General features: G+C 48.1%; 1 long non-coding RNA gene across 1 annotated transcript in view; it reads right to left on the bottom strand.

Moving 5' to 3' along the window:
* Window positions 1-2784: 2784 nt before the first annotated feature.
* Window positions 2785-27447, bottom strand: part of LOC122380815 — a 36980-nt gene continuing 12317 nt past the window's right edge. Inside the window, exons 2-3 of the long non-coding RNA XR_006256389.1 lie at window positions 4400-4557; window positions 2785-3157 (exon numbers count right to left, since the gene is read on the bottom strand). This is a non-coding gene — a long non-coding RNA (uncharacterized LOC122380815). The remainder of the gene's footprint in view (window positions 3158-4399; window positions 4558-27447) is intronic.

Below are 27447 nucleotides of genomic sequence, written 5' to 3'. Positions count from 1 at the left end.
GTCAAAAACCCGTGGCGGCGCCCCTGGTTGAACACAATCGTCTGATTTTTGCGGCCTCTCCGGAGCTGCTGAATCTAGAATCGCTTGGGAACTTGCATTAATTACTCGGATGCTCATGACTCTTGAATCCCTATGCGTGTTCCATCTCATTTTTTTTTTGCATCCCAGCGCCTCACTGTGCACCACTGACTCCACAGTACCGTCATCCTGACTCTCCTGGCGCTCCCCCTCTGGTCTGCATCCCCCAGTCTCACCCTGGAGTCCCTGGTCTGTTTCCGGTCTTCGCGGCGCCGGTCGCGGCTCGGCTTCCCCCCGATGGAGGAGGGGAGGGAGGACACGCTGCTGCCGGGACGCAGACGGCCGGCCGGCACCCTGGCGGTCGGCCGGCCCGGCTGAGCGCGCTTCTGACCGCCCAGCAGACGCAGAACCTGAGGGGAGCAGAACCCAGAGGTGGCGGTCACTTGGGGTTATGCAGCGATGCATTGGATAGGTCCACATGGCACATACAGCGTGGCAGCAGGGTTGAAGAGGAAACGTTTGTTGAACAGCTATATCAGCAGTCAACTGGCGGATGTTTTGTATCGCCCTATAGAGCGCTGCAACGCCAGAAGTGTCAGTTCAGTAATCAGTTCGGATGAACATACAAGCGTGAGGAGATGAGTCCTACTTGCCATTGACTGAAGGCTATACGTCTCCTGTCACATATTTTGACGTACGCCTACTCCATGCAATTACTTTCGAATTTCAGATTGTTCCTTCCCTCTGGTGAAGCGATAACTATGCTAGGAGTTCTACCAGTCGACCCTCACCTCCGAGTACATGGTCTCAAGGCTCTGCAGCTGCCGGCGCACGGTGGGACCGTCCACACCCGTCTCCAGCACGGTCGAGTCGTCCGTGCTCTGGTCCGAGGTTTGGTCCAGTGCCGACTCCAGGTCCAGCGAGGCCAGGTCACCGCCGCTGTCGTTGGCAGGACCCAGCACACCCAGCGAGCCTGGAACCGGCAGAGAGATGTCGAAAGACATATTTTGAAAATAATTTGACATACTCGTAAGTCGTAGGAAACGTTCATTAATCATGGATCACTTCCTGTTAATTATCCACGGTCATTTGATGGCAAGGCCGTTGTACTTACCGTTGAGCAAGAAGGATGCAAAACTGTTTATGAATACACGATTAATGTTTTAGCGATCTAGCAGCCATGCCTCACAACATATGTTCATGAGCATCGTAACAAAATCGTTCAAAGGAAGGGTATCCGGAGCGTCGGCCCGACGTTCCTCTGACGCCTACCAACTCGAGTGGTCGTCCTCTGTCGCGATCGCTCTCTGGGGTCGCCACGACCCATCGTCGGTGACTCCTTGGCGGCGCGCGTCACCCAGCTGCGGCTCTGGCCCTGGCTCTGTCGGCCCTGTCGGGGCGCCGAGCCGGAGCCGATCCGCCCGGTCAGCAGCGGCTGCCCCGGGGCGGCCGTGTCCTCCAGCAGGTCAGGCTGGTTGGGCCCGGCTGCAGACCGCTGACCGGCGCGGGTCCCTAGACGGGGAGTGCCGGCCGGGGAGTGCGGCGGGGAGCCGTCTGGTGCCGGGAGCGGAGGGGTGGACGACACTCCCGCCGGCGCAGAGGTCAGGTCAGGTCGCCGGGAGCCCGGGTCCAGGATCTGACGCAGCTCTGGCTCCGTATCAGCCCACTCCTGGTCGTTCCCTGCAGGAAATACAATGATGTGCAGTTGGAAAAGCATGTCATGATTGGCATGCATACAGGTTGTGGCGGAGCAGGCGCCAGGCATCTTTTCGCTTGTATAAATGTAAGTTATTCGTTCTAGAAGCTATTGTAATGACGCTGATGTGTTCGTCGGGAAACACATAAGCAAGAACTTTCTTGAAATGCTAACAATTAACATCTAGATGCTCATGACATGCCACCGAACATACTAGAACAGGAACATGTTTTATAAGCATTGCCTCTGGCACACGTCCACTGTTATGCCCGTTCTGTGCTGCGCCCTCGACTAACCTGTATTGTGCGCGCTGCGCTGGCCGCCCGGTTTGGCCCGGGCGCGTCCCTCCGAGTCCACACTGGTGTCCAGGAGCGCGGTGTGCCGGTGATCGGTGGACGGCTGACTGCGGGGCACCTCCCCCAGTCTGCTCCGGTCGGTCCCCGCAGCCTCCTGGTGCGGCCCGGACGAGACGGCCGGCCGCGCCGTCACTGTGGTGGTCGCCGCCCCGGCCGGTGGTGACGGCCTGCCGGGGCTGAACGGAGAGTCGACCGGTGGCCGGCCCTGGCTGCCCTGTCGGCTCAGGTAGTGACCGGGCGGCGGCAGGCGCGTGCCGTAGGCCGGCGGAGGAGGCCGCGGCTGGCCGGCCGCCGGCGCCGCCGCTCGCAGCGGCTGAGGGGCATACCCTGCCGGCCGCACCGGCGGCGAGCCGGCTGGGAACGCCGCTGGAGGGCGCTGCGGTCGCGGGTCGCCGGGTCGTGGGGTGTGTGGCGGCACGCTGTAGGTGCCGCCGCTGGTCGGAGCGGCTGCCGAGGTGTGTGGGTATTCGGCCTGCTCGTGATAGCCGTGAGGGTGGTACTCGCGGCCGGTGGGCGGGTAACCGCCGTACGGCTGCTCGCCGGCTGGGGAACCGTTGGCCAGCGGCCGCTGCGCCACGCTCAGCCCACTCGGTGCTACACTCAGCCCACTCGGCGCCACACTTAGAGCACAGGGAGCCACACTTAGAGCACTAGGAGCCGTGCTGAGCGTGCTGGGTACGGAGCTATACCGAGCACCCAGCGAGGCGACCCGTCCTCGCGTCTGTCCCTCAGCCGCCCACAGCTGCCGCTCAGCGGCTGCTGCGGACACCTCCTCCGCAGCTAGCGAGCGCACACTGCTGCGGAGAGGAGCGCCGCGCGCAGCCGCCACTCCCGCTGCGGAGGAGGCGGGCGGAGCACCGTGCTCCCCGCCGTGTTCCGGAGCGGCCGACAGCGGCATAGAGCGGCCGTCCGAGTCGCCTGAGCGGCTGAACCTGTTGGAGAACATGTCCCTGAGGTGGTGGTACTTCTTGGCGAGCCGGCCGTTGGCGGCGGTGGGGTCAGGCGCTCCGCTGCCGCTCGAGGTGGGGGCGGGTGGCGAGTTGACGGCGCCGGTGCCCCCGTGCCACCCTTCCGGAGCTGACAGTCTCTGAAGAGGAGATATGGAACGTCATTAGATACAACCTCAAGTGAGAGAAACTCATAAGCGGAACTATGTGACGCCGGCGCTCGACGCTCCTAGCATTTCATCCAAAGGACATTCAATGCCGAGTGGCAGCGTACCGACTGGAGGCTCATCAGTAAATGCTAAATTGGTAATTAGCGCCTCTGGCACAAATTAAAACGGATTCGTTACGCCTTGTTTATGGCGACGATTTCTATTTGTTGGACCATAACAATGGCTAGTATTTTTCGTCCCCCAAAATCATTCGATACGTGGGACATTTATTTCAGTTACAGGGCATTCATTCAAGTTTGCCCATAAAAACCCTCGTTAACATGCCAAGTAACCGCTAGATTCGACATCGTCAACCAACCTCGAGCGCGTAATTGGTCAACTTTTAATTTTACGTTTAATTCCTCCCTCGCCCAGCTCAGATTCCAACTCTGAAGGTCCTCATTCCTCACAAAGATGGAATGCGGCTCTAATCATGAACGGTACGTGGCATTCCTCGATAATTTGCCACTCCATTAAGGCCACTTTTCGTGTAGATCATGAGTGCTCTCTGGCTCTCGGATCCGTCGCCTGAAGCGTTCGTACGAATGATCTCACGCGTTCCGTCTGTCACGCGATTTATCTAATCTGAAAGGATCTCTGAGCAGTTTCTGAGTGCGACTGACTCCGAACTGAAAGCCAAGGCCTTCGGCTGCTGAAAGCGCACTCGAACCGTCGCATGGCTGCGCCGAGACAGGTTTGGTGCGTTTCTGTGCATCGGAAGCATGAATGAATCCATGCATGGCCTTTGGTAAGCGCCATTTCAGCGACCGTTTTTAGTTTCAGATAGCGGTTCACCAAAGGACGTTGAACGTTCATCAGCGGCAGTATGAGAACAAGTCACACCAATCTGAACCTACTCCGTTGCTTTCCCCACGCTCAGCACGACCCCCAGTGAGTCACATTGCTTATCCTTCCTGCACCGGTCCGTGCTATGGTGATGTCAGCCCAGAGACAATAACTGTGTACTCCGCTAGATTGTAACGGAATAACTGACCGGGTCTCGGGTAACGACGGCGCCGTGATTGGATTTTAAACAAGCCACCATGAACCCACTTCATTTTTACTTGGTTTCATATTCAAAAGCAACGATGAGAGTTAGCAACTCGTGAGCCTTTCCATCACATCCCCACCAGCTGTGTCGGGGTCGAGGTCACGACCTGTGACCCTGCTTACCGTGACCTGAGTGGAGACGGCGTTGAGCCGACCGGCCAGCTCGGTCAGCACTGGCTCGCTGCCGGAGAGAGGGTGCTCGCCGCGTCCGGTCGCGTCCGTGGGTCCCTCGGCGAGCTGGCGGGGCACCGGTACCGACTTGTAGACGCTCAGCTCACACTCTGAAACCGGGCAGCACACTATCAGCACCTGGGCAGCACACTGTCAGCGCCCGGGCAGCACAGTACAATGTCAGCGCCCGAGCAGCACACTGTCAGCGCCCGAGCAGCACACTGTCAGCACCCGAGCAGCACACTGTCAGCGCCCGAGCAGCACACTGTCAGCGCCTGGACAGCACACTGTCAGCACCTGGGCAGCACACTGTCAGCGCCCGAGCAGCACACTGTCAGCGCTCTGTCCGGCGCTGCCACGCGAGCCGGCGGCTCGTGCAGGGCGGCTGGTTTTTCGCACATCGGAGGCCCGCCCGTGCCGGTCGTCACGTGAGTCGGTAAGGAAAATGGGATGCTATCGGCAAGCTTCATCCTTAGTTTGAAAGGCCGTGTGTACTGCATGCGGTGCATACAATCAAACAATGGGTGGATGTGAATATAATGGATCTGGGACGCCAAACACGGGCGGCGCTTCCCAAAACCGCACCCTATGATGATGTTGAAACTGGAACGGGTGCTGCTCGTTAGGGAAATTCTGATGCCACTGTATTGGTGTGCTACGTGTCGTCCACCCGCACAGTTTTACGGCGAAAGTTAATTATTTTCTGTGCCAGCATAATGCCTTTATGTTGACACACATTTTCGAAAGTCGAAACTGTTACAAGTGTCATCGCCACCTCATTGTCAACCCGTCATGAATGTCAACCTCTAACATCCTCATTACCGTCTGGACAGCATTCAAAACAAACGCCCCGCAGTTTTTGCCCGGGAAATTGTCATACCCTCGGCGCCGTCTCGGCCAAGACCGCCGCAGCCGCCACTCAGAGCCAGAGGCGCCCCATTGCGGCGACTCCGCCCGCGGCCGGGTCACTCGTGTGAGCGCCCGAACTGAGATGACTCTGACTCTGATGACTCTGCGGGCGTCGGCCGGCTGTTTGCGGCGTCCCGGAGTCACGTGAGCCGACAGCTGTGAAATCGGTAACGACGGGCCGTCGACATTCCACGCCGGAGGTGCGTGACACATTGAGTGACTCCGACGCGGCCCTTGGACCCCGGGCTCGGCCCGTCTGAATGGGAGACCGTCCGTCATGCCTGTCCCGTCTCAATGACAGAACGACTGGCATGCCGCACCTGTCAATGGCAGATTGTATGCCGCTGCGCATCTGTCATAATGACAGTTCGCTCGGTTCGCCACAACATGTCTCCAAGATTGAAACCATTCTGAAGATACTCCAGCGCGGAATGCGGAGCCGAATGCGTGGCGATACACAGTGCCAGTGGCATTGTGGAGGCCGTATTGCGGGTAGCTCGACGCATGCAAATGTGTCGTGGTTGGATAGGTATGCTAGCTAGACAGGCTACGGGACACATGCAATGGAATGTCCATCTCTGATTATATAAAAATATGCACATTCATGTCAGCACACTGCGTGGCCTAGCCCGGGACAGCTAATTCGAACCTTGAAATCTGCCATTGTCCGTTGATGAACATGACATGCAGCCTTACGAGTTACTTCTGCATTTTAAGAACAAAACACCATCGGCCAGATTGCATGACACTCAGACTTGTCACCACCAAAGTTTGCCACCTTCTCGAAATCCCACAGTAAAATCACGAGACGGTGTTTCACGCAACGGGCTCGACTAATGAGGCCTGTCGATTCCAGAAACTATCGGAGTTTTCGGCTGTTTTACTGACATTCCGAAGCGCACCTCCAGAGCGAACACTTGTATACCACCCATGGTTTATCGACCATAAAACTGACGTTTGAAAAGGAGCAATTCACTTCGGAATCGGGTGGCGTCTCGCCCTGTTTCCCGAGCCCTGGAAGCTGTAGCAGGCCCGTTTCTGAATCAAAAGACTCGATAGATCCCTCGAATGACTGGCAATTTGGTTATATTTTGTTCGGACGGCTGGAGGCCGGTTGAATTGTGTCCCATTGGAAGACGATAGGTAAAGCCATTAGACAAGTGGCGTTTTCAGGCTAGCGACCGAGAGGCAGCGCATGCCACGCACTAGGTGCGCAATGTAGGTACTATGTTGTATATAATGTAAATTAATAAGCCTCATGTCTCACCCTGAGAAATAAAGCAATTACGGAGTCTGCATGGTCATATATGTCAGGTGGGAGCTCACCTTATCATATTACCTACAATATGGAGTTAACTTAAAGGGACCCTCCCACCTTAACATTAGGGGAGATCCGTGTAAGACGCCCAGGGTCGGTAAGAGGCCCCATCGCTTTTTTTACCAAACCAATAATGTTATTTATTTTTTAATGTTCTTGTAAAGCAGAAGCCCTCTTGAAACAATAACTCACGAAACCTGAGGTATCAGGTGCGTCGCAGCGACTTTTGGTAAGCCTGTTTCTGTTTTTGCCCCTTTACTTGCTAGATATATGCATCTTTATCACCCTTATATATCTGAAAAAACAATGACTATCAAATGCAATCTTATCTCATCGAAATTGTCACATGTTAGCTTCAGAATAGACCATGTTCTGGTGCGCTGCAAATGTCTCATAAACCATAAATATTGTGACGTTAAAACACTGCATTTTTTTAAGAGGCCCTCCCTTCGAGGATTATAAAACGCCCCCCCGATAAAAACGCCCCCGATGCTAAAACGCCTGCACCTGCGGCAGGCGTGGCATTCTTTTTCCAAGGAGTTTGTTTTTGTTTCTTTTTTTCTGCTTCTTTTTCTAGAGGTAATAGGTACAATTTTCGTTGGTCATCAGCGTTTGGTTGTGCTAGTTTTCGCATTGTTCGAGCGCTTTGGAAGTGTTATTGGTTTCGATAACACCGTATTTGCTTAGCTTTTCGAAATAAAAGGCCTTGCAGCTGTGTTCGCAAAACGTCTTTTACAAGTCGACTTGCCTTGTTAAACGCCCGAGGGGGGGGGGGCGTCTTACCATACCCATAGTGTAAGAGGCCCTTTTGCAACTTTTTCCAAAATGTTAAAGTTTACGGTTTGTGTACCCCCTAGATTCATTTTGAATGCAAATATGTATGGGAAAATGATGCATGCTCACAGCGCATGCACACGTTAGCTCTTAAATATTATCAGTTGTCTAAAAATAGCAACTGAGCTTAAGGGGGGGCCTCCTGCACCACTCTCCCCTAGTTTTGAGTTGAGATAGCCAAGTTTGCGGCCAGGCTCAGAAACCACCATTTATCCTGGTCGCAACCCCCGCAGCTTTATGGTGTTCAAGAAATTTCTTCCCTTTACTTGCAGGGTGGGACCAGCGTGGTCCCTATCTCTTAACCATTACGGGAATCTGATGACGTCATCAGGCTTTCGAACGTCCGTTAAATGTTTGACTAAAACGTTTTGCAGCACGCGGTGGTATATGCTGCTTTGCGCGCAACAAATGCCGCACTTTCAAATAAAGTCGCTAGGAACAGCGGAGATCCCAAAAAGTAAACAAAAGTAAAAGTCTAATATCTTGAAAACCGGTGAATATTTTTCGATGAAATTTGGTAGATATTCGTTTTTGCTCTTTCTGAACCGAGCGACATCACTTTCATGCCAATTCATTAACTTTTTCGAAGGTGGGAGGGTCCCTTTAAAGGAACTACCCACATTCTAAAATGTTGTTAAAACCAGTTAAATTGTGCCCGACTTTATAGATTGGATGACCAGGAACACGGTTCTAGCATTTATTTTTCATTTAACATCTTAGGCTTCCCATATTCCAAACACAAACTTTCAAATATGTGACGTCACAGCCCAAAATTACCTCCTTCCCCAGGCCACATTACTGTCATAAAGCTGATTCTTTTTACTCTGTAGGCACCACAACAAAGTTCAGACCAAGTTTTAAGCGATTTTTCAACGAACAAACCCATTTAAATCAGAATGACTAAACGAGGTGACGTCACACTAACGGTCGCTCCATGTTGAAGATAGGGCCTTGCGCAAGGCCCATTTTCAAATGAAGGGAACGAATTTCTTCAACACCAAGAGGCCGCGGGGGATGCAACCTAGATAGATAGTTGTTTTTGAACCTCGCCGCAAACTTGGCTATCTCAACTCAAACCCCATGTTAAAGGTGGGATAGTCCCTTTAATTGCATTCGTAACTTTATGCACTTCTCAACAAAGCCGCAACTGACATGCAAAAGCTAAATTTTCATTTTCGGACGCCCGTGGAATATCAGGAAATTAACGTGTGACATGCCCAAAACCAGTGAGAAGATGGAGTACCCTCAGCCCTCAGGCTAGGCAAGTGCAATGGCTTCATTATACATAAACAATTGGTTTCCTATCGTTACTTTTCCATTCAACACCTTAGAAGTCACATCCTGGCCCTAACTATCAATAGATGGGTTTGGTAGGTAATCATGATGTAGTAGGTCCACCTTCAATACGCCCTAATGCAAGCATTCTTAGCAAGGAGTTCGTGCGAACTTGAAGCGAAAAGAAAAGAAAGAAATTTGGAGCACGAGGTCCGTGTGAACTTGACAAGCAGGAAAACGAAAGTTTGTATGTGGAAAGGCCATGCTAACTTGAAGCTCACTGGAATGTAAAATTGGCTAAAACCCGCAGTCCTTCCTGTTTGCCTGCCACTCACAAACCGCTAGTCTGATCCGCTAAAGCAGTTATTATTTGGCATCGAGTGGCTTCCTCCTTCCTTGTTTGCGTTTTCGAATAAAAAATGGTGTTAACGGTTACGTATTCCAATCATATTCCTCTCTTTTGATGTAGATCATCTCCGATTGTATAATTTCATTAGACATTATCGAGTAACAATATCAAATAGTCTACACAATGCTTAGTACCTACCTACTGCATTTTATCAAATGTTGACATTTTTGCCTTAAATGTCCTTCGCCAAAAGTCTCCAGTCTACCCATATTCGGGTTAGTTCTTCGATCTGCCATATGAGCTAAATATCTCGTTACATATGGCCCACATTGGGGGCTATTCGTATCCTCGCGGGCCCGTTTCTTGGAACCCGCCATGTATATATATGTAGTTTATTTGGAGAGGTGAACGATACACGGCATATCCAAACCGAATGCGAACAACCGACATAAGGCGTACGTCAACAGTGGCACCAATTAGGATCTGCACCAGACCCCGACATACCGAGTAGCTGAGGGAGCCCTGCAAAAGGCAATATGAGCATCTTATCTGAGCTAAGCATCAACTGAAAAACTCCGCACTGCTGGTCGAATTTAGCATCCGCTGGAAAAAAAAACATCAGAACCAGCCAACCTAGCTCAGCATCAGCACGGGACATCTCGAAAAGACCTCCGGGCAAGATCAGTGCTTCCCAAATGGGCGGACCGGTAAAACAATGGCCCGGCCGCCCTGTTTCTAGTTTCTCCGTTAGTTGGGTCCGTGGTAATGACGACCGCCGGTGGCCGCCCCGCCCCCTCAGCTGCCGGGCCGCTCCACAGCAGCGCAGAGGGGTGGAGTCGCCCGCCCACCCGCCGCGTGCGACGCCCCGTGCGCGCTGCAATTACACCCAAATTGGTTTATTTGGACGGCCGAGACGCCGCGCAGTGGGCCGAGTGCGGTCGGCCGGCGGACCGGCCGGCGGAGAGCGTGACCTCTGACCTCGCGGTCACACCCCGCACAGCCGCCGGCGCCGGAGTCGGTGGAACCTCCATACAGAGACGGAGGGTCATCATGAGAACTGTTCAAATGCGGCCGCGTCGGTATGTTTCTGTGACGGATGACGGCGATTTGGAAAGCGGTTTGTTAGGGAATGAACAGGGCTTTGCATAGAACATTAGCTATGATTTTTTTTCGTATGTTTATTTCCTGTATCTCAATAATGACGTCATTTCAATTATTGTAATTTTTAAATAGCGCCTCCACTAGCCATCCGGCAATTTAAACACCATCGAACCTCGGCTGGTCCTGATCATATTCATGAGTTGGGCGTAATTATGATGGTGGGTAATTCATGTTTCATCATTAATCATGATGAAACCGAACCTCCAATTTCTCTACAGAATCCTGAACCAACATTTTCACGGAGAAGTTGCTGGAAGTTCCACCTCATGTGTTCATACCATTTATCCTCATGTCAAAAGCATATTCCAATCATTTGAAATGACTTCTAGAAACAGAGATTACATGAAATGTGCTACTTCATTACATGCCATTGTTCAAGTTATTGCATGAAATGCACAATACACATGCAAAAAATTGGTAGTTGTTTGTTAGAAGTATTTAGCGGCACCTATTAGCTATTTTTAGATAGTCGAAGGAGTCTTTTAGAAAGGATGTATCAGTCCCATTTTCTTTTATGACACTATTCTTTGTGCAGGAAAATAAACTTTCCAGACCTGCAATGAGAAACAAAGAACAAAACACGGGCGACCCTAAGCAAAGCAATACAAAACAGCCTATCCCATAGAAGGATAAAACAAAACAACACAAAACAAAACAAAACAAAACAAAACAAAACAAAACAAAACAAAACAAAACAAAACAAAACAGGAAAATGAAACGCTCTACAACGCGGCACAGCACAGGACTAACTATCAGTTCATATCTAGGAATGTCTATAACCATATCAGTTGAGGTTGGATGCGTTCCAGTTCGGCTACGAACGGTGTCTCGCTCGTTCATTTCCCCGTCCGACAGCTGTGCAGCTCGTGGGACGGCATTCACGGCACGGAATGACGACCGCAGCGGCATCTGCTGGTGACCGCAGGTACGATAAATACATGGAGAGACGCGGGACTCGTTCATCCAATGGGTGTGAGACCCGAGGTGTTGGGTCACAACTCACAACAGCTGCTTGTGTGCTTTCCGACTTTGAATGGCTTTGTTTAATTCTAACAAGTTAGAAGGATAATTTTGAGGTGTTCTTACATGAGTGCAGTAGAGAGAAAAACAATGTAATTGGTAACAAACACAGAAATAAGTTAGGTACATTTAACCCATTAGAGCCGAAAACTTTTTTTGTCGACTTTCACTGCAATTTTAACATATGTTTGTCAGGCACCCTTTAGGAGAATACATGTGCATTTTTAGCCAGATCACGAAACCGGAAGTGTACGTTTCCGGTCTGGCAGCTTTTGCTGCCAAGCGTATCTTACATAGTCAAAAATGGAGTGGTTTGTCACATTTCAAAGCACAAACATATCAAAACCGCGAGGAAATGATCTTTCGATACCAACAAACTTTGCCACAGAGTGTCTCCTGTTGGTGCATGTACAATTTTCATGAACTATTTTATTTACGTATCAGATATGATCTTGAATATGTGTAATTGTTCGGATTTCCATTCGACCGTAGCCTGCAAATAACGACCGTAGCCAATAATTCACAAGAATAATGAACTCAAAATCCAGACCTCAGCTAACTAACAGTTCAGCTCGTTCTGAGAGATCATGTTCTTTCTCTCATTATTTCAGCTAACACACGCTTCCCCTCCACACAAAATCTTATATAGGATGCGACGAAGGTTTTGATGACTTCCGTCGACCGTTTATTTAAAGCAACTTGGCGTGTTTCCAATGTGCTCCTAAATATCGCGTTCCTTTCAACGAATTGTGTCCCTGAGTCTTTCTCTGAAGCGGAGATTATCTGAAAAGCTGACCTTTACCAATGGGGGTCACTGGCATGGGTAATTGTTTAACCATTGAACGGCACATTTACTGAACGTCTAAGCATGAAGGTTTAGCTTTACAGTTGAGAGGTTCGTAGTTGCGCTGTTGGCATGCTCCAAGCTGGCAAGTGGCAACACATGGAAGGACGCTGCATCACACTTCTAAGCCCCCGTTTTCACCAACAAGCGCTGGTGGAAGAAGTTTAGGGACAAGTAGCGTCACGCATAAGCCCCAATCAGCATGGTCCTCCTGAGTCTCGACCGTCCCCAAGATCGTCATGAAGAAAACACCTGGGAAGTCTGACCATTCTGCGGAGAATCTGAAGTCTTATTCATAATGATCACTCGGATAATGTTGTCCATTGATAAGGGAGGAACGCCCTTGGACTGAAGGCGCTTGACTATTGGTGCGGCCAAAATAACGAAAATCAGCAAGCCCAGAGCCCTCAGATTTGCACGAAACGGAGAATCTGGCCGGTAGAAGAGTGGAAACGGAGTTAGGTATGTAGAAGCGGGTCTAGTTCGGCGACGAGTCTCCGTTTCAATGGTTTCACCACACGGACCCCCAAAACGAGCATCTGCTGAAAACGCGTCCCAAGTTCCGACAGACTTCTGCGAAAAATTATCGCCGCAATGGTATGTCGAACGATCACGATGCCCCAGCAGGGCCTGAGCTGAACCAGCTGGACGTGATCTAACAAAAGACGAAATCGATCCCGACTACTACCTAGAAAACATACTGAAATTTGGCATTAAAAGACCACTACCCCGTGCTCCAACGGCGCATGGCGTCCCGCAGGTCGGACAGCATTTTCATGCTGGACGGTACTCCATCTCATCAATCTTCCGGAACTAGGCGGTGCCAGAACCATCTGTCCGATATCTGGGGGAAGGACACTTGGCTAGGGAACAGTCCTGGCCTAAATCCAATCGAATTATTTTGGAGGATAGTGCAGCAGGAGCTGGACATATACAAACTTTCCGGCGACCTCGGACAGCTCGGAAGGGCGCTCAAGTCCCAGGCGCACCGTTTTCACATGGAGGACGTCCCTTTAAGCTTTATAGGCATCCCTCTTTCCCATGTAAGCGCCCATTTGGTCATCAAAGGCGCCCCTATAGGTCTCAGAGGCGCCCCTCTTTCTTGTGCAATGCGCCTCTTTTTCATATGCAATGCGCCCCTCTTTCGCATAAAGGTGCCCTATGGACATTACATGCACCCCTATAGACCTTACAGGTGTCCCTCTTTCTCGTAGAGGCGCCCCATTGGGCTTCATAGGTGCCCCTCTTCGGCATGCAGGCGCCCCTCTTTCGTGCAGATGTGCCATTATGGCCATGACCTTCGTAGGCGCCCCTCTTTTGCATGGGGGGCGGGAGCGGGGCGGGGGGCGGGGGCGACCCCATAGTTAGGCCTAAAAGGCGCCCCAACAGGCCTAGCAGGCGCCCCTCTTCCCGTTCATCTATAGAGCTACGGCACCACCTTCCCTTAGGCGACGGCGCGCCCCTTGAGGGATGGCGCCTCTGATGGCAGTTTGTCCGCACCACTCCGTTCAACGTCCCTGCTTCAGCAATGGCGGAATATTTACATTACACGCCTGGTAGTGTGTTGGCAGGGGCGTCGCCGACGGGGGGGTCGGGGGGGTCGCGACCCCCCCACTCGTCAGAACCGGGGGGGTCGACCCCCCCACTTTTGGCGATGCTGAGTATGCTTTTTTTAGCTATCATGTCAGGGAAGTTGGCGTCAGCAACATCAACAAATACAACGTCAGATTCAGAATCGCTTCAAGAGCTCCCTAGTCCCTATTGCTTATAAGTCAATAAGCTGTGGGCTAGAACATCAGCATGCCGATATTATTTTAGTCCCTTTTTATCCCTCAAATGAGCGAGCGCGTCAAAACTGACCCAAGCGTTCGTCTGATTGTCAAAATAATGGTTGCAGTCGATTCGTCGGATGACGTATCAGTAACTACGAGGTACCTACCTGGCTAGCCTCAGCCCTGCTACCCTCGGACCTGCCTGCATAGGGGAAATGGGGTCAGATGGTGGATCCCTCTGGGGCTTTCCTTATAAGACGCGCAAAAAGGAGTATATTGCAACGGAACTTCCAGTGACCTCGAGTTAATGAATTTTACACCTATTCTAAAAAATTGGCCCTGATTCGAATATAGATGACCTTGGTTAACTTTTTTGAGTTTTATTTGCTTCCACTTTCAAGTGTGGTTTTTGGGGCTGATTTCGAGTTTAGCGCCCGTTTGAACCGTTTCAAGTAGTTTTGATAAATGATGGTTATGTAACATGTTACGAAGCTATCGTTGGTGGTTGTCAGTCACCCACTCTAGATGGCCAGCAGGAAGCCTGCTGGTCGACCTGACCTGACCCGACCCGATCTACCCAAAATGCATGGAGTCATCATCTTTGTTCAAGACTAACATCGAACTCGTACTCGGGACCCCGATAACAGCTACGGCTCACTAAGTTCTAGCAGGCGGCCAGATTTTTCCTACTTTTGGGCGTTGACCTAAGATGACCCGACCAAGACCTTGAAATTGGGCATCATCGGCTTTCTCTCATCACGGGCAGCATTTTCGCTCTTCCGCGAAACTCTACCTCGATCAGGGGCCGAAAGCATGCCTTATGCGTTACGTTGGTAAACGTTTTACCTTAGCGACCCGCAAAATACGAATAAGAGCTACAGCAACACAGAAAGCGTATTCGATAGCTTTTTAAAGCTCTTTCGCCAACTTCGCCTCAGATATGACTTCGGGTCTATGGCTTCAGGCTTGTGTACCATAGAGACCAAACAGCTAAGCGGACGGATTTTGCCGAAACATTTGTTCTGTAACAACCTATGATTCAGTGAATGTGTATGATATTCATGTTATCACCATCGTTTTTGTTTCGTCGAAACACGTCGCATGGCTTACAATTTGAACTTAAAAACTTGAATAGAAAACTTGACATCAGGTAAAGGTCATGACCTGACCGGAAAAGAACCTGCTGCATATGGATCGATCTGTGTTACTAAGCTGAACACACTCCAGGTGCTGTCATCGCTCTACAACGTCTCCATCAAAAGTTGTCGAAAATGTGTTTAGAGACCTTTGATGACCTAATGACTGACCATTTCAGTCACCACTGGTCATTAGCTGCACCTTATCTCTAAAATGAACAAGGTGTCATGGCTACAAAAGTATCTAGCGTTTTTAGCATATTCTTTCAAAGCAGAGGGCATCGTGCTTTTTCCCATATCCTATCATGATTGGTGAGGTCACACACCTATTTGACCTGACTTCGCTTCTCAGATGTAAAATCCCAGATTCATGAACTATTGGCACTTATAATCCCATTCATTACACCAAATTTCAGACTTATAGGAGTCAGGAGATAATCTATAGGAATGACAAGATTGCGGTTTTAAGAGGCATTAAAACTGAACTTGACATGACATTGTTACCTGACCTCGGGTGACCTCTGCTTGATTTTTATGCACGATGCAAATTTGATGTACAATACGATATACCGCTGCTTTCGCGGCGCTGCGCGCCGAGGTTTTTCTCCGGGCACACGAAAAACCGGGAGTGTGACTAAAAACACCCCTACCCGTCAAGACGAAGACCGGAAACCCGACCCCCCCACTCAAAAATCCGTGGCGACGCCCCTGTGTGTTGGTATGCAATGCTCTGCAGACAAGAATAAAAAGCAGAAACCCAGGTAATGACCATTTTTGGAAAGGCAAAGAACTGGGGCATTACACTATGACCCATAAAGCCAGACATTGTTGCTCACTTACGAATGGCATAGCAAAAAGGACGTAACTGCTCCATTTTTGACTACGTAAGATACGGTTGGCAGCTTTTGCTGCCACTTAAATATAACGCACGATTGGCGATACTTAGAGAAATTCATGTCGCACCTAAGCTCTTCCCATTGATAATCACACATTTCTTTACAATAATCAATAATAAAAAGGTAACATTTATTTACACCACCTTCGCAACTGACTTCTTAGGTGTCCGCCGCACGGCCGCCATCGCGCGCCCCTTGCACCCCCGCGATAAATTGTTTATTTCGATCAGTTTGAAAACGTCTTTGATGGTAGATCTTCTGTGGGATCTTTTGATATTGTCGAAAAGTCGTTCATGTTTTGGCCGTAGAAAGAAGTAAAATAAACTTCACCAAAAGACAGCTCAAGGCAGTTATCATATTCCAGACCGGTTTCGGCACGTTTCAGTACCATAAGAACTTCGGGAAGATGTCATATGTTTTGCATGTTTCTAAAAACGTGATGTCCAGGCTGCATTTTGCGGCCTTCTTTTCATGATCGATCAGTTTGAAAACGTCTTTGATGGTAGATCTTCTGTGGGATCTTTTGATATTGTCGAAAAGTCGTTCATGTTTTGGCCGTAGAAGTAAAATAAACTTCACCAAAAGACAGCTCAAGGCAGTTATCATATTCCAGACCGGTTTCGGCACGTTTCAGTACCATAAGAACTTCGGGAAGATGTCATATGTTTTGCATGTTTCTAAAAACGTGATGTCCAGGCTGCATTTTGCGGCCTTCTTTTCATGATCGATCAGTTTGAAAACGTCTTTGATGGTAGATCTTCTGTGGGATCTTTTGATATTGTCGAAAAGTCGTTCATGTTTTGGCCGTAGAAGTAAAATAAACTTCACCAAAAGACAGCTCAAGGCAGTTATCATATTCCAGACCGGTTTCGGCACGTTTCAGTACCATAAGAACTTCGGGAAGATGTCATATGTTTTGCATGTTTCTAAAAACGTGATGTCCAGGCTGCATTTTGCGGCCTTCTTTTCATGATCGATCAGTTTGAAAACGTCTTTGATGGTAGATCTTCTGTGGGATCTTTTGATATTGTCGAAAAGTCGTTCATGTTTTGGCCGTAGAAGTAAAATAAACTTCACCAAAAGACAGCTCAAGGCAGTTATCATATTCCAGACCGGTTTCGGCACGTTTCAGTACCATAAGAACTTCGGGAAGATGTCATATGTTTTGCATGTTTCTAAAAACGTGATGTCCAGGCTGCATTTTGCGGCCTTCTTTTCATGATCGATCAGTTTGAAAACGTCTTTGATGGTAGATCTTCTGTGGGATCTTTTGATATTGTCGAAAAGTCGTTCATGTTTTGGCCGTAGAAGTAAAATAAACTTCACCAAAAGACAGCTCATTGCTCATTGTTTATTTCTCAGCACATTCGCTTTCTCGATAAATAATTCTGAGCGCACATGACGTGCATTGTTTTGGTCTTCCGTTCGGGTGAGAACTTTGAAAGTTCACCGCAACGTTTAGGCAAGATTACTTTACTTATAAGGTTAGTTCACTAAAGAATTTTTGCCGCCCAGGTGACGTCACATAATATGGTAGCGATTTGGTAGCCGTTTGCAAATACATAAATGACTTGCGTGAGACATTTATAATGCAAGGTATTGTTCAAGGCCGTATAGGCCGTATATAGGGTATTGTTTGTGGATTTTGCCTTAAAATAGGTAGTGATAATGGGCAAATTTGCGATTTTAGATCGGACTATTGAGGATTCAGGCGACTCTAGCTTTATTTATCAGATCGCTTATAATATCACCAGGTTTTCTGTCATTATTTTCCCTTATAGTGTCTGTTCATCAGAGGTTGGTTTGTATCGCACAATGAAATTGAAATGCTGATGAGTGATTAAATTTTTATGCAGCTATGAATATTTTTAAATTTTGGGTTGAGCATGGCCATCAGATATGCAATAATTAGCCCTCATAACAATGCTGCATTGGCTATATTGATAAAGTGATGGTCTGAGCAATGTACACCAATTGCCTCTTTAGCAGTTTTTAACATGTTTCAAATTGTAAAATCTAGTAAAATTATGCATTAGAAAAAATGTGGTAGTCGGTAAGCAAGCCCCACACTTGTTTTTCCAACTAGGAAGAGGCGCTCTACCCAGAGATGCCTGCTAATCAAGTCAAACCAAACCAAACCTAACCAAACCTGGCCTAACCTTACCTACAACCTACAATCTTAAACCTACAACCTAACCTTAACCTACCCACCACACTAAATCTGTACTGCACCAAGCCATTAGCCAAATCCGCTCCGCACCATGCCAAATCCGCACCAGCCGAATAAGCCCACACCAACAAGATCTTGTCGAAGTTACCATATTTGCAGATTGGCTGCTCCAGTACACATTCATTATTCATGGTTTCCATATGACGTTCAATATATCTTTTGCTGGATTATAGGAAATTGAAATAGCTGTGCAAAATGTGCCAGACCATGTTTCTAAGTGACTTCAATGATTTAGAAGTTAGAACTTCATCACTCACTGGTCTTCTTATGTAAGGAACTGTGGGCAGCATGGGCACAGTCTAACATAGCTAATGAACCTGCAGTTCAGCTTCAGCCTTACATTAAGGTTTCCTGAGTGTGCAATATGCATTCAAAAATAGATGTGTTTGGAGTGGACGAAGAAGGTGATGGTTCTTTGTGCTGAAAATGTTTAGTGTTGTATTCATATTTCAGCATAGTTCTTCAACTCAATTACTTGACCCGTCCCAGTCACCCATTATCTCAAGAGCACTGCTCAACAAAATGAAAATGATTTTTATGGGTGCTATTAAAGTACGAACATTAAATGTCATCAGCTCACCAATATTCTTCTGAATCATGTGATGTTTTGTATCTCTAAATTATTTCCATTTCATAAAAGAACATACTCCACCCTTGTAACATTTATTGTACATGCCACCTTGGAAATACATTCATAATGATTCATGTCACTGTAGCACTTGTGCTTGCTCATTTGCGCCTTGCGGCAGCACGACAGTTGCTCACAATGTTCTATGTTAAGGTATTAACCACAAATTATAATAGTAGACAATACTCTACTCAATTAACTAGGTACTTATTGGATGAGAGAAATGTAAAAAATGGACTCAACAAGACCAGTCAACCAGGTCCCTTGTTTTGGTGATCTGTTGATTGTTCTCGTATCAAGTGAAATTCAACATTTTATGATTTTACACATTATTAATTTTCACTAGAAATAAATATTTGTGCTAAAAAGACCAATACTGGCATGTTGTCTTCTCTTGCAAGGCATAACACAGCCTTTTTCACACTTCAGCCCATTATCTTGTATTCAAAGTGGCTCAGATACGAGTCTTCAGTTCCTTTGGTAGTGCAGTATGAGGCATACCAAGTTCCAGTGGTATTTTTGAAGCATACTATAGATCACTCGCCAAAACAATGCACCTCATAGAAGTCTTGCCATTGTTAAGTGAATGTTTGCCATTCGATTTAGCCAAAATCATAATAAATTTGCATATTATTGATAGAAAATGGCGTTAGTATCTAACTTTTGCAAAAGCGGCGCAAGACGCATTTGGTAGCACTATTTTTTTCCTTCACGAGAAAAAACTTCATCGAAATTTGCAGGCCTCATCTAAAAGGCAAAATTAATGCTTGGTTCATTCGAATTCGACCTATTGAGGCCCGGTTTTGGAAAAATCAAGCCTTACTGAGTCAAATGGTATGCTTTTTATAATATTTTAGCACTCAACTTGGGCGTCAGCCCAGCTCAAAACTCGGCCTCATTTGTATGGATCGTTATGGGGTGAAGGGATTTTTGCCGCCCACGTGACGTCACGGTAAAGGAATTCTGAGGCTCGTGAACGGGGGCTGCGTTTAGGAATGCGGCGCTATTTTGTCCTGTGGCAGCAAAAGCTGCCAAGCGTATCTAATGGGTTAACCCATTAGATACGCTTGGCAGCTTTTGCTGCCACAGGACAAAATTAGATACGCAAGGCAAAACAACTGTCACACAGTCGTCGCAAATCGTGCACGTTTCAACTAAAAGGGGTGCAAGTCAAGCCGCTTCAAGTCTCATAAAAAACAAATACCTAACTACAATGTACAGATGACGCTCACATGAAGTGGTTCTGGCCCTGCTCACGAAATTCCCATCTACAAATCAGCAGACCAAAGAAAGTTTGAGTGCTCTTGCGTCGCTGCCACCCTAAAATATCTCCATTTCCCGTTGTGCTTATCATCCTTATGTCATACTGTAACAAACACTGTGAGATAAAATTACCCACCTAGCACCACGCATGCGGCCTCTGGTGCTCCATATCATCGCTCTCCTCTAAATACCTACATTCCACTTTCCCATTGATGACGTCATTGTGGCGTTTTATCCCTGCCGGACCAGCAGAGGTGATCAACCACCTGACCGAGTCGGTGTCCGCCCAACAATGGGCCCACAGACCGACCGGGGGCGGCGATCGGCCGCGCTACGGTGACGGCCGATGGCCATTAGAGCGCTGTCGTGCGGCGTCACGCGGCGTTTGGCGGCGCAGCGCGGCGAGGGGCGACGCGCTGCGACTCGCGGCCCGCCCTCGGCCGCCTGGTCACACGGGGTCGCGTGGGGTCACATGAGGTCACGCGGGTCGCAGCGGGGCAAGGCGATCCGGTTGGGATCCTGGCCCTGGGGTGGACTAGTGAATGGGGAGGGGAGGGACATCGGACGGTTTCGGGGGAGGAGGGAGGATCCCATACGTTGGGGTATAGAGAAGGTTTGTTTTGTTTTGTTTTGTTGGGTTAGGCCCTTTCGGTCGACAAGACCATTGCAGAGCCGGAAGGATGATAGGAATTAGGGGGAGACATTGGTCTGGGCAGGCACCCTAGTGAGTCGCCGGGGCTGAGCCCGTCCAGAGGACAGGCCACCCAGCCCCAAGGCACTCACTGCACCCGGCTACGGGGTGCGCTCCCTCAGGAGCAGCGGTGCCGCTCCAAGGGAGCAGCCCGCATGAGATTAAGTTGCCTGCCCAGCCCGGAAGGGGGGTTGTGGCGTGGAGGAGAAGGATTTCAGTATCCTGAGGATAGAAGCACGGACAGGTGATAGAGAAGGATTGGAGAGTGAACGTCTTCATAGAGTCAACGGACTGTTAGTCAAGTTTTCCTTTTTGACAGCGCCGATATTTCAAGGTGGATTTCATATGTAATCGGGTGTATTCATGTTTTTTTTTTGTTGAGTGCGGATTGCTCAAGTCACAGGCCAAGATCATTTTAATTGTGCTCCGAAACATTGATAGGAATCAAGATTGATTGGGAAGCAAGCATGTTTATTTACCTTAAAGGGAGATAATGAGCTTTCTTTTTTCTTAAATAAAAATTACTCGACATCTATACTATTTCTACTGTAGTTTCTATAAAATATGAAAATTTCCTAGCACATTTTCGTATGTGAAAAAGGTTTTTATTTTTGCAAAAAAGAAGCAGTACTTGCAGTACTTGTAACACCCACCGAAATGCGTTGTCCTTCTCTATAAAAAAGTCGCAGTATATGGCGCTTTTGTTTCAAACAGCGACGCTTGGGTTTTTGTTTATGTTATCGCCTTTTTTTTTTTAGTGGCCACAACTTTCGTTTTTAGCCTCGCGAGGAGGTAGGCAAGCCGGGCCCATGAAGTGTTATCGCCTTGTCGTTGCTTGGTTGTAAGGATTCTAATTTGAATTAGAGTTAATTCGGTTTAGAATTAATTAGATTCTAATTCGGGGGTACATAGTGCCCACTCTTCTTTGTTTCGGCATGCGGCATGCGGCACAAATGAACGGCATGCGCCAGAAACGCAGCCAAATCTTGCGATTGCGACTACGAAATTCATTATTTTGGCGTCAGAGCCTGAAGCGAAAAATACAAGCATATTTATTTAAAAAAGACTTCAGGTTTGTCGAACGGTGTTATGAGAATTTTGATAACAGTACTGCATAAGTTTTTCAGTGATGCCGCAAAAGTGTTGTATCTATCTTCTTTTATTGTGCAGTCGGCGGGACCGATTCAAAATTGAGTCGTTGCTACTAAAATAGCAGCATATGGCGTCAGATGATGAACAGGAAAAATAGTTGCGTAAATTTAGACATAAACCACCCCCAAACCATGAATATCTTTTGAAGGCACTATAGACGACCATTAACCCGGCCGGGCCCGGGGGGTAATCCCAACCACCGCAGCCCGGGGGGGGGGGCGTTTTTCGCCCCCCTGTCTAACTCCGTAAATAAGGGAGCTGCGGAAACAAAAGCGATACCAAACGAAAGGTGCTTACGAGACGATTCTAATGCACCTAAAATTTTTGACCTCAGGTCAATTTTAAAGGTCAGAGGTCAAGGTCAAAGGCAAAAACCGCCACATGTGTAGTGATCTCAAAGTAAGCCTTCTAGAGGACGGCAGGCTGCATCAAACCGGCAAAATTGGCTGTCAAACGAAAGAAGAGAATCTGAGGATTCTGAAAATGTGCTCAAAGTGAAAGGTCAAGGTCAAGGTCACGCTCAAAATTGACCTCAAACTTGGCACTTTTTCGCATATCTTGCGTGCTAACTTCCCAGATGTTTTGAAATATTTTGAGGCTTATCAGTTCCCTATTTGTGGTTCATCTTACGATACAAGGCTGCTCAAAGGTCAAGGTCACAGAAGAGTATCCCTGCTAGAGGCTATTTCACTGATTCAAGTTAGTAATAATAAATAAGACAATTTTGCAATCCGGAAGCTCTAAATGAAGGCTTAGAGGAAAATTGATGCCAGATTCGTGTTCAGCAGGTACAAATCCATCATAAACGACCTTTCATGTGTCAAGGTCAACCAGAGGTCATTCGAGGTCACATGAGGTCAACATAAAATTTGACCTTTTCCGAACAAAATATATATCATTCGACGCGGCTTGACAAGGCGAATGCGATGGTACCACTGCCGTAGCTCTAGGACCATTTTTGTCGAAGTTATTTGCGAAAACCTAAAACCGCATTTCGGGGTCGTTGACCTGACCTCTGACCTCAGGTCACCAAAACTATTTTTCTATTTTTCTCTAGGTCAAACGCTACACAACCGTGCTCGTAATTTGTCTTTATCTCTAAAACTCTATTTTTAGCAGCTATTTGAAGTTTGCGTCTGTGACGCCGAAGTTTGCCGTGCAGGGGTCTAGAAAAATGGACCTTGAGACGTCATCAGGGGGGCTGGGTCCAAATTTTTTACTTCAGAAGATGTCAAATTGATGGGAGAAAAGGTACTGAAAGTTTCGCCTTCCTATCCCTAAGCGTTCGGGAGCTATCGCAAATATTCGCCAGGGGGGCGAAAAACGCCCCCCCGGGCCCGCGAGGGTTAACTAACTAGATGTGATGAAGATCAAATGTAAGGAATACGCTCATTTTACAAAATTACATGCAAGTACCAAAAAGTGATGTAAGTACTTATTCAACGGTCATTTTCAGCGCTCCCCGCTAACGTGACTTCAAGTTGAGATATTTGCGGCAAGGTACCGAATTGAGCAAAATGGTTTTAATTTACATTATAACTTGTTGTGTTTTGTCAGAAAATGGTCCTAACTCAGATTTTGTGGAAAAAGGTCATTATCTCCCTTTAAATGAATTTTTTGCCTTGTTTGACGCCATTTGCCAGCAATTCAAAACCCATCAGATCAGAGCATCGTAACCATCCAAACAACATACCATCCCATTGTCCAAGCGTGATCGAGCGTATGTCCGAAACGAGATACATCTCATGGTAACAACATAGCACACCAATCTGATGTCTGCGTTTCAGAAATACCTATCAGCTTCAATCTGCGTTTTCAAGGAACGATCCCTGATCTATTCGTGCGGCTGGGATCAACTCTGCCTCGAAATCCACCATTAACTCACGAATGAACTCAGAGTACCTCACGCAGCCTAGAGGTAACACACACGAGGGGAGGGTAGGGCAGCTTCGACCACCAAAAACTGCCTGGCGAGTCCTCGTGAGGTGTTCTCACGAGTCGTGACTCAACGTGCGTTCACCCGCGCTACTGCTCTGTCGCCCGGTGGGAGCTGGGAACGCCTCGTCTCGCGGATGGGGCGGGGCGCGGCGGCGCAGGCGGGTGACAGGGAGGGGCCGCAGGTTGGACTACAGGCCCAGCAGGGGGGTAGTTCCGGCGCGCCCGCCCCCCGCCGCGACCACGCCGCACTCTGGTCTGACCAGGTGATGGAGCGGCTCGGGTCGGTCGGATGGTTGGGTGGTGGATTCTTGGGACTCGAGAGATGAGATCGGGTAGGGAGGGCTGTCGATAGGATGAAAGAATAAAGTGGCTTTTGGAGACGTGTTCTGTGTGGTATGAGATAGTGTTTGATTGATAACAAAAGAGGGACAGAAGTCAACATTTGCAGTACATACAGAGTTTGGGAAAGGCCTGCCTGGCATGAAGATATCGCAAGCCGTCGTCAAGCCACTTTTGCACATGGTGGTAGCAACATTCGCTTTCAGTTGACATTGCTATCGGAGGCTGAAAGAAAGCAGTGCAGAAAGCAAAACTTGGTCGAGTAACACCAAGTTTTGAGCTATGACACACAGGCGCCACAATGAAAGCAAACAGCTTGCTGCCTCGCGCTGACGACAAGGTTAAGGAACATGCTTCACTGAGATAGAATGACACACGGCCGGAGAGTCGGGTGACACTGAAGTGTGTGCTGACGGTGCTGTCCACATCCAGTCAAAGAGACGTTGAACGATATGAGGACGGCGACGAGAGAAACTGCGACGACCATCAGGTGGCATGGTGTTTGGGTTTGAACACCCCGCGTGTGAACTAGAGCATGAGTTCTATTAGATTGGGAGCGTCATTAGTCGAGAAGGGACAGAGTGAAAAGTGCCGTGTCACCCAGCTGAGTGTATTGGGTGAATGCAGTCTCACAGTGGAGGATATCAACAGATGGGACTGCGACTGACGCACATAAGCCTATCTGGTGACTGCATTTTTTCACAGGAATATAACACCATCCATAATTGCTACTAAGGCACAAAAACTTATCGCGAAACTCCAGATTTACTGCAGAAAATAGCAACTGCAGTCACAGAAGCCTACCCCAAAGAATGCAGCTTTACAGTGGAAAACGACACCAGCAATGATAGCGACTGATAAACAGAAGCCTATCAGGAGACTACACATTTCCATTGGAAGATAGCACCAGAACATACACAGTGACACCCAGAAGCCCATCTGGGCCCAATTTCACCAAGTGCGGTAAACTCAATTTAGGGTTAACTACCAAACCACCCCACTACTTAACTACAAAAAATACCCCAAAATTGAGTTTACCACGCTTAGTGAGATTCTAGGCCCAATCTCACTAAGTGCGGCTAACTCAATTTTGGAGTGTTTTTTTTTTTGTAGTTACGTAGTGGGATAGTTTGGTAGTTTACCCAGCAAAGTCTTCGCTAAATGCACAAAAGCCTTTTTGGGAGACTGCAGTTTTGGAGTGGAAGATAACACCAGCAATAACTGCGACTAAGGCACGAAAGCATATCTGGAGACTGCGGTCCGAAAGAGGAGGATAACACCAGCAATGATTGCGGCTGACGCGTATCAGGCTGTCGGAAGACTAAATCCGCAGAGAAAGATAGCACCAGCAATGACTGCGATTGACACACAGAAGTCTAGCTGGAGACTGCAGTTTTACAACGGAAGATAACACAACGTATAACTGCTACTAGGGCACAGATACCTATTGAGAGACTCCATTTTTTAAGTTGAAGATAATACCAGCAGGGACTGCGACAGAAGCACAGAAGTCTATCTGGAGACAGCAATGTTACAGTTGTAGATAGCACCAGCAGTGACCGACTGAAGCACAGAAGCCTATCTGGATACTGCAGTTATACAGTGGTAAATAACACCACCAGTGACTGAGACTAGCGCACATTATTCAATCTGGAGACTGCAATGATACAGTTGAAGATAGCACCAGCAGTGACTGCGACTAGCGCACTGAAGTCTATTTGAAGGCTGCAATGTTACAGTTGAAGATAACACCAGCAGGAACTGAGACTAGCGCACAAAAATCTATCTGGAGACTGCAATGTTACAGTTGAAGATAACACCAGCAGGGACTGCGACTGACGCACAGAAGCCTATCTAGAGACTGCAGTTTGGGACTAGACGATATGTCTATTTCAAACAACCTGCGGTTAACACCAGCAAAAAAGTAGAGACTGCAGAATAGATCCTACGATAATTAAACCTCTGCTGGAAATGTAACACCACCAATGATTGTGGCACAAGATGCACAAGATCACAAGATGCATTTCGGAGATCGCGCAGACTCATGATAAGGGCTTATATGACAGCGGCAATTACGCACTGGAGCTATCCGGATACTGATTTTTTTACGCAGAAAAGTAGCACCAGAATGGAAAACTAAAGCAGCAAAGAGTCTTACATATATAAGACGATTTCGACTTGCCTTTGAGCGTCAGACTGTGAATGGGCTGAAGACTCTGGCAGCGCCGCAGCCGCACCTGACGCATCCTCCTGGCACTGGCCATGTCGGCAGCGATCGTCCCCTCTCTTTTCCTTACTACCACATCTGGACCGATGTCACACGTTTCACACAAGCATCACACGTGATGTATCCGCCGCGCGACCCGGCCGGCTATACGACCCCGCCGTCGCCGCCGCCGCCGCTGCAGCCTCCCCGGGCGGAGCGGTACGGACGCGTCCACCCCGGACGGAGGCTGAGCCGAGACTGACGCGCGCACAATGAATCCACACCCGGCCGATCGCCCACCCGCAGCCGATGTAACGCAGTCATGAGACGGATGGGAGGAAGACACGGTGGCGAGATCAATTTGAACATGCTTTTGGTATCGACACATGCAAAGAACTAAGAACGCAGGATGTGTGTGTGTAACTTAGCCGCTCAGAAAAATAAAGGAATGTACCTACTTATGATGTTGTTAACTCAACCGTATATCTACATATGTGTTGTATAATACCGCTTACATATGTTTGAATCAGTTATTTGCATGACGATGCGTTTTGTGATTGGGGCTGATTGTAACCCGAGCAATAACCGATGCCTTCCATTTGTGGTAGCTACACTCTTTTTCTAATTATCATTTTTCAGCATTATAGGTATTTAAAGCAGCATATGTACTCTTAAATGTCCACATTCATTCATTCATTCATTCATTCATTCATTCATTCATTCATTCATTCATTCATTCATTCATTCATTCATTCATTCATTCATTCATTCTCTGCAAGAGATCCCTATCAGTGCTCCCAGACGCGAACATGGTGACGAAGCTGGCAAACCAGAGAATGAGCCCGGTAGTTGCTAGGAAAAAATTGAGAGGAAGACTACCAATTCCGGGAAATCAATGTTTATTCTATAGGTATCAACGAACACAATACCCCTACATTATAACAGTTCATACAAGAGAGGAAGGAAATTTGGTGGCCAGACAATCTATCAAAGGTGGTTATGGTTTTGGTTTTATTTTCCGTCCAATAAATGATTGTTC

The sequence above is a fragment of the Amphibalanus amphitrite genome, unplaced genomic scaffold, assembly GCF_019059575.1.
Source record: "Amphibalanus amphitrite isolate SeventyFive unplaced genomic scaffold, NRLGWU_Aamphi_draft 000107F_arrow, whole genome shotgun sequence".
Lineage (NCBI taxonomy): Eukaryota > Metazoa > Arthropoda > Thecostraca > Balanomorpha > Balanidae > Amphibalanus > Amphibalanus amphitrite.
This window is presented reverse-complemented; position numbering and strand designations above follow the sequence as displayed.